Genomic DNA, 8,864 nt, shown 5'->3' with positions numbered 1-8,864 from the left:
AAGTGCAAAGGAAACATTCTTTTAACATTTCATTCATAACCTGAATATTTAAAAGTATCACTCATCTTTCAACAGCAATCTATTGATGACTAAAAGCTGCACGAACAGCTATTACACTGCACAGCCTAAGGTGCATTTGTTTTAACCTCCTACTTTGCAAGTGTGTCCACAGAGCCATAGAGCATCCCTCAGTCTGGACAGGTCAGTGAAACTGCCCAGAATTTGGCTTTAAATCTGCAGACCTTAAGGGTCTGCTCCCTTAAATTCTGGAAGAAGAGGAGAGGGATCAGTTGTGCTGAGGCATGTCTCCCCAAAGGAGATTCCTTGAAGCACTCTAAAGATCTTCAAATGATTAAAGTTAGTTCAAACGTATCCCAGGTAGCTTTACTGGCAACATATTGGAATTGGGGTTTTCACTGAAAAATTGCAATATGGCACCAGAACTGAAAATACCAGATTTGAAAATTCAGCTAAAAACTTTTTTCCTTTTCACTGAGACCTCTGCAGAGGTTTTTCCTGTGCCAAGCGTGCTGAGAGTTTCACAGCTTTCTGACTATAATGTAGACCGATATTTAAGTAAAAAAACATTATAAGATTGCAGTGAAATTACAAAGAATCAGTAGCAGTTTGGCAAACAACACTCCTTTTAAGTGTGAGGCTGTTTGCAGTGCGTCACGCACGGCTGATAACAGCAGAGCAGGGCCAGCCGAGGGCACTGCCAGCTGCCACCGCGGTTAGCTGGGACGCTCCGTGGGCAGCCGTGCGCCTTTCCCGGGCTCACTCTCACACCGGTGCTCTATCTCACCCTGTAATTTATAAAATTGATCCTGCTAAAAGCAAACAGAGAGACGGAGAGTGGTGTGACCTCAACCGAGAGGAATGGTCCAAGCAAAGCTCAGGAATTCCCGGGCTGTGATCTGCTGCCAGCACTGCGTCCCGGCCGCTGGGGAAGCTACAGAGGAAACATATTTTGAAGCGTGGCCTTTCTCCAAGGCTTTGCATTCCGTTCCCAAAAATGTGGCCTTGAGATTTTACATCCTCAAGCTACAGATAAAAAGGTTGTTCCGTCCAGTGCAGCAGAACAAGATAAACCCTGCTGAGGTTTGCCAATCCTTGGTTTGCTCCAAAGGAACAGTTTCTGAAAAGCTGTGCTGTGTACACACAGTTACCCCCATTTCAGCTCATGGGCAGAGGCACTGTCTGTTATTTCTTGAGTCTATTAAACTAACTTATCTTCTCCTTGTAAATGTTGCTGTCTGAGCTTCAAACACAGGAATTTGGAGGACAGGAATTTGCAGTCTTGAAAAATAGCTCGAGGGACTCTGTGCCCTTGTGGATTGTTGCTTGCCTACTCTCTGTACAGCTGGCATCTAAAAACCTGCCTGTTATTAGGGTTTCTTTTATTAGGGTTTCTTAGTGGTTGTGTTTTTGTTTTGTTTTGTTTTGTTTTTCCTTTGGGCCTCCCAGCTGTTACATGATGGGTCAGAGCCTCAGCAGCACGAGTTCAGCCACCTCAGCTCCACCACCAGATCTCGGCAGGCTTTCATCCACCACAACTGAAAGGGAAGTCAGGTCAGAATCTGTCTGCAAACTTCCTTTCACCAAAGATAATACAATTTGTAACCCTCTCACAAGGGTGTGGTGAAAATTAACTGGATGGTAGAGGCAAGGCCCATGCAGGTTGCTAATGGCAATGATGTTTGTTTTGCAATCACTCTGCCTGCTAGCCGAGTAGATGAATTAAATCAAGCATCAGACCCCTCAACACCTCTGTGTCATCATCTCTTGCAAGTGCCATGATTCCCAGCAGCTCGGCATTAGATGGTGCACACCACGAGCTTCCTATTGACCAGAAGGGACGTTGTGAAACAGAAGTCCTTTCACTCTTTATAGTATATCGCAACCGAGAGAGAGAGCTTTTGGATTCTTGTCCTTGAATTCCATGGGTTATTTCTGCAAAAACACTGAAAGAAATTTATCTCCACTTATTAGGGCAATCCCAAGCTAGATGACCGCCCTGCTCATCTCCCTGCCAGCCCCTCTGCTCCCTCTTTGCAAGGCTAACAAGTGCTATTTAGACTGGAGATATGTCAGGGACAGCGTGTCGGGCATTTGCTGGGCTCTAGTACAACACAGGTTCAGTTTGCATTTGAGTTACATTTAGAAAAGATTGTGAGCAAAAGAGAAAAAAGGACTCATGCTTTACTAACCCTAATTATATAATCTAGGAGACCTGAGATAATTATGTGCATTTGAGGATAGATGTTTTCTCCCCTTCCAAATATATTTAAGGAACACACACACACAAAATAAAACTGATGGGCTGCCAGCAGCTTTGTGAGAAGCCTGGTGGGCTCACAGCAGGAGGTGCAGCCCATGGTCAGAGGCTGCCTGGCTCTGCACGAGCCGGTGTTCCATGGCCGTGCAGGCAGTCAGGCTCCTCGTTGGTATTGCTGGCTTCCCCTTTACAGGGTTTAAGCTCCTGTATTTGATTTTTCTAAAATATCAAAACGAACAAAAAAAAAATGTAGCTTTCTAATCAGACGTACAATAATCAGAAATAATACAATTCAGGCAAACTTGTTTTAAAAATCTGAAAATGAAACAATATCCAATCACAGTAAAACTCCAGCCATTTAACCACTGACAAGAAATCAATTTGTTTTCTTTCACTAAATATGTTTAAAATCTTTAAGTAGTCCAAATGGGATGTGGAAACCATTTCCTCTCGGATGACAAATGACAGGCTGAATTCCACTCCCTCTGTTCTCTTTAGGCTTGACCTACAGCTGATAGGAAACAATGAGAGTTTTTCCTTTAACTTAAATGGATTTTATGTCAGACCCATTAAGTAACAGCTTATTTCACTTCATTGATTGTGATGTCAAAAATGAGGTATGGAGAGTGATTATGGATGGCAGACGTTTGCAGAGGAAAAAAAAAAAAAAAATGGCAGGAAGAAAATATGGGCATAAAGGTTCTTGTATGTCAATGCCATGCAGACTACCTTTAACTTAACATCAGCTAAAGTAGTCTGCTTTGTCTGTGAGAAGGGACTTAAAGGTAGATCTGTTTTATTCTAGCTTTGGTATAAGTGTGAACATTTTCCGTTTAGTTTTGAGAAAGTAAAAATGTGTATATGTATGAAATACAGGGGCCAAAGAGAAACAATTTGTTCTGCATGGGTAACACATTGCTTAAATGAATAAATATATAGATATAAATAAATTTTAAAAAAATCTTCAAAAGCCTCCACTCATGGGGCTGAAGAAGGAGAACTCCCTGGAAAGACATGCACTGATCTCGTGTCCCCTCCATGCCTGTAAGTCGCTGCCTCCCCTGCCCTGCCACAGCCCCTAGAGAGGCAACTCGCCCAGTGCTGCCTAACTGGCAGGGTTAAGAGAGTGAAAATGATGGGCACTTTCAGGCCAGATCCACTTCTCCCCATCAAGCTTGACCCCGAGAGAGAAAGATGGAAGATGAGCTCTTGTCACCATCTGTCAAAGCTTTACATTCAAAAGAAGGCTTCTAAAAACACTGAAAGTAGTACAGAGTTATTCTTTATTCGCTGTTGTAGGCTTCCTAAAGGCAGACTAAAACCCCAAATCTCATGAGTTTGAATTCTATTATGACTTTGGTTTAAAAACCTGAAATGTAATTTTTCAGGGATCCTTGACAGTACTGTCCAAACCAAACCTGAACACAACAGCAGCTCCTTAGCTCCCAGGTCCTGTTGTCCTGATTTGGTCTGGTTCATAAAATTCTCTTTCTGAGTGAATTTAACTACTATATTGCCTTTAAAAAAAAATGAATCCCATTTCCTGTTAGCTTAAATTACATACTTATTTCTGCTGGAAGACCTAAGAGAGGTTCCCAGGTTACCCAGCCGTAAGCAGCAGGTTGAAATCCCCGATCCTCTCTCTTACGGTACAATTACTGAAAGCCAAAGCAAACAGACGTTTGTTGTTTCTAAACAAGCCTTGAATTCGGGTACATTATGACTAACATTTCACAAAGGAAATACTACAGGATCAATGTTGGAAAGCAGGATATTTCTGTGCTGTTTGAAATACAAGTTCTTTGCCGTCAGTAACAGACTCGGTTCACCTGGTGACTCAGACGTGTCCACAGCTGGTCCAAGGCCAGTACCCAGCCTAACAAGTGCTGCTTTTCTCTCCTTGTTCTCTGCGGCTCTAATCTCCTTTCAGGCACACAAAGCACCTCCTGGCCTTGTGGGAGCTTCTTCATCTGAGAGGCCCGAACGCCTAACATCCACCAGGAGAAATTTCATTTTTCACTCCAACAGAAAGTTTTCTTGTAAGATACATCACTGCGGTCCTACTAGAAAATGCACCTGGTTAAATACATTTTAAAATGTATTTACTGAAGTACATTACTAAAATGTACCTGGCTGGAATACCTTTGAGGTACATTGTAACTCCAGATGAGCACACATTTACTAATCACAACATGGAAAAGTCTCAGTGTTTTAAAAGCAATGTCAGCAACTGGCATCTGAGAAGCTGTGTTTTTATGACCAAGTGTGCCATGGGATATTATCACATTTACAAAAAGGCTTTTTTCATATTTTTGTTTGTTTGTTTGATGGAAAGGATAGATTAGTATCGAATTTGACCTTTATCTTTCTCAGTGTGTAATTTGAAATCTGTGTAATTTTATTTATGATGTGAAACGGGCTCAACTTCAAATGCAATACATGGCAGGACTGCTATCTGACACAGGCCAAATGACTGCAAAATAATATCACTGCATTATTTTCCTGAAGATGCAATTAAACTTCATTAGTCACATAGATAATCAAATTATAATTTCATGTCTGTCTCTTGTTTAGGAGCTTAACTCTAATTGGTTTGAAGTCCCCACATCAGTGAACAATCGATGCTTATTGTCTCTGAATTTTGGTGTAACTCTTGTAAACAAATCATTTTTTGTTTAGTATAAAATTGCAGATCTCACACCAAATTTTAAGGTGTTAATAATTCAGCTATTGCTTTTAGAGGGCTTCAATGGCTCAGTTCACAGATGATTTAAGTAGTAAAAGAATTTTAAAACATCACTGAGATTTTATAGCTACCCTACTCATTTTCCATTGATCGTCATAATGTTAAAGATTCCTCCTGACTTGAAGTACCTTTGAATTATTCCCCAACAAAGCTATTCATTGTCCCCACAAAATCTGGAGGGTTCTGTAGCCATGAAAATTACCCTTTTCTCAGATACACTGACAGAAAGAAACCTTCAGCAGATTTTTAAATGTAATTATCTAGCCTAACCTAATCTAATCTGCTACAAGGCACATCCCTCTAAAATCACTTGTTTTACTTGCAGTAAATCTCCTCTATTATATTACTAAGTAATGCTGTAATCCCATTTCAGGTTTAATGCTGGCAGCGAGTGCTATGACATCAGGTAAATGTTTATGTTTCAACATTATTTCCACTGCGAGTGGCTGTGTATGCCAAGCAGCCAGCCCTTCTTAGATACCTGTGTCACCCTGGAAAAGTTGTCCAGGGCAGAACTAATTCCATTAGTGTTTGGAAAGCTATTTATAAGCTGCCTTCAGTGGGATGACCTTATTAGTTAGGCTGGGGGAAGGCCGAGGGAGGGAGGGGTGCTTGTTTCACAAGACCGTTGACATGCATTTCAGTACGGGATGCTTCTCCTTCGCACTATGCTCAAAAAAAAAAGACTGTCAGCAAAGCAGAAATCTGGGTCAGTTTGCAGGAAGGAAAAAAAAAAAAAAAAAAAAAAAAAAGAGGGCTACCTCCATGGAGCCTGCAGCCTTGGCCCCAAGGAGGCCACACCATGCTGTGGTTGAGCCCACCACAGGACGTTTTGCTGCCACGTGTCCCCACGCGTGCCAAAAAAAAAAACAACAGGCCTGCCTTTGAGGGACCCCAGGTTGGTTTGCCCACTTGTGTGCCACAGGGATGCAGCTGGGCATGAGCCAAGGGGGTGCAAGCCTGAGCCCCATGGGGTGCTCAGAGCCTCGCCTTGGGCTCACAAGGGACCTGTTGCTGTCCTGGTCTTACAGGCCACGTTATTGCAAAACCGGTTTTCCTATTAGAATCTTGAAGAATAGGATTTCCTTCCAAAATTGCATCAGTAAATTGTTTTACCAGCCAAGAAGAGCTTTGTCAGACTGCATATCTACCATGACCACACACACATTTGAAGCAGTCACTCAGTGACAACCTTGCTTATTTCTGAATTTGTACTCTAAACCTAGGAAAGGGAAGGAGCTTTGCCTCTCAAGCCTCTAAATCAAACCTCTGTCAAACCATCAGCTTCATCCATTAGCACATACACTGCTAAGACAGGAAGGCGAGGGCTGGATTCCCATGTTCTATTTGTTACAAAGCAAAAAGAATGCAGAAAGGTATTTTTCCCCACCCTTATTTACCAGAAATGCTTGATTTATTCTCTCATGTAAACTGGGAGTGGAGAGAAGTTTCACCTGTCAGACTTGTTCCCGTGCCTCATTAAGGGCCTGGTGCTGCTCAGCTCACCTCTGCTGCGTAAATTGGCCGAGAGCTTCCCAAGCCATCGTGTGCCGTCCTGCCGCTCTGACAGAGCCCGTCAGCACCAGCAGCTCCGAAAAGTGAGTACCTGGGAACATTTCTTAGCGGTGTCACGTCCCTGTTGTGGATGTTTTGGCAGCTGTGGAGCTGCTTACAAATGTTATGTGACTGCTATCTGTTCAACAGATCAAGAGAGTAGTTATCATGTGGGCTTATATTAATAACTTGCCGCCTGTGCCAAATGGCTAGAAGAAACTCAGTTTTTGTGCGGGATATTTAGTTTTGTTAGCTTAACCTCCTGAGAGAATTTCACTCCCCACTGACATCTCATGTGGCACTTAAAATTTCACCTTGGCTGGGGAAAAGGAAGCTTTCAGCAAGTCCTGCCCATTGGCTTTATAAGGTTGTGCAACCCAGGACAATTTTGTAATAGAGTGAAAACTGCCATTTCTGTCACTACGGACCCTACTTTTGTGTCCATATTTGCATAATACTATAAAAATACTTGATGTCTGATTAAGAAATGACATATGTCTGTGTCAATTTAATGCTCATAAAAGTGATGGATTAAATGTCCAGGAGAACAAATTCCGCTGTCCCCAGGTTGTAGATAGTTCCTGTGACGGATGTGCAGGAGATTCTGCGTGGGTAAAATTTGACCTAGAAACAATAAGGGCAAATCAGCTCCTGCAGCCACTGACTACGCTGCTGAGACTGTCAAGAAGTGCAATTAGTGACAGATTGCTATGCAAACACCTCCTATTAGGGATCAAAGTGGGATTGCCTCGTTCATCTTGTAAAATCCATTTTATGAATACCTCACAGCACTGATCAGAATTAAATTCTCCTTGTCCGATGAAAAAATAAGTTCAATTCTTTATTAATGAGCTCTTTTCCATTTATTTTCCTTTCGTCCTTCTTCTAAATGCACTACATGAGAGACCCCTATAGCAGTGATGCATCCAGTAAGGAAAGTTCTTCCATCTCCTTGTAACCCTGACTCATCTATTAAAATACATTCCCAGCTGAACTTACCATTGCATATTTCTAGTCTTGAGAACACTTCTGAATCAAAAAAAACACCTGTATTCAAAGTTCTTTTTTTTTTCTTTCATATTTTGTTGATAAAAGCGATCAAATTAATAAGATTTTTTACTTCCTTAATTCTGTATGCTTATTGCCAAAATTTAGGTTTTAAATTTAATAGTCATTTCACCCATAACAAGGCATTTCTTTTGTTCTAATATTAAAAAAATAAATAAATAAAAAATAAAGGATTCTGAGTCATTAGATCATAAAAAGCAATTAGAGTGATGAGTTCAACCAGAGTCACTGGTACTAAAAAAAAAGTTATTGGCCAGGACCACTTTAAAAATATCCATGCTGAGTAATTTGGTGTTATCCTTAAGAGATGTGGAGATTCAGTTCAATACAAGTGTCAAAACTTTCCAGTCTCATTACAGTTCTCATGATGGCTGGTGGTCTGCTTAACCTGGTTTCACTCTCTCAAGCTTCATGGTTTGAATGCTCTTGTTGTTATTCAAAAGAAACAAGTTTGAAACAGTGATTCGAACTAGATCTTTAATTTGTAAATCTTTGATGCTCCAACAACAGGAAGCTACAGTAATTGTTGTTTTGAAGATCTCACAGTGTGTGATATCTGTGACCACAGAACAAACATGGAAAAAGTGGCTTTGAAAACAGGAGAAAAAGCCTCTGTGACACATTTCCTGGTAGAATCTAGATTAAATGTGAAAAGCAGCAGGGAAGGAAAAGATAATGAGAGTGGTTTGGGAAGAGACAGAAGCAGCAGCCAAAGAAGAGCAGAGGGAGTGAGAGAAGATGGAGACAAAATGCGATGACTCTGTGGGCACCTTTGAAAGTCGCAGAAGATCTGTTTTACAGGAGTCGGTCCAGGTTTTACCAGAACCACAAAAAAAGCCAGTCTTCCAGTCCTGGTGTCCACAGAATCGTATTTTCCTGAACATTTTTACAGCCTGAAAAAACAAATTATTGGGGCAGTAGTGGAGGAATGCAAGGATGGATATGTGGTATTATGGAAGGGAGCTGTACTACCACAAGTTCCACCTCAAAATATAGCCACACTATTGGGATGCCAATAATATGCAGTCATGCATGCGGGCTGGGTTCTTCAGTGGAGTCCTCAAGCTCCGCTCCTTTTGGATTAATAGATAACATAAGCAGGATGTACCTCCGCAACATGGAGCTTTCTTTTATTAGCCATGACACTTAAATCAGATGATAGATTGTACCACTTTATTAACAGTGATACCTCACTGAGATTAATGGAAGTAATTTAAG

The sequence above is a fragment of the Netta rufina genome (assembly GCF_964035555.1).
Source record: "Netta rufina genome assembly, chromosome: 19".
In the NCBI taxonomy this organism is placed as follows: Eukaryota; Metazoa; Chordata; class Aves; order Anseriformes; family Anatidae; genus Netta; species Netta rufina.
Note: the sequence above shows the minus strand (reverse complement) of the source record.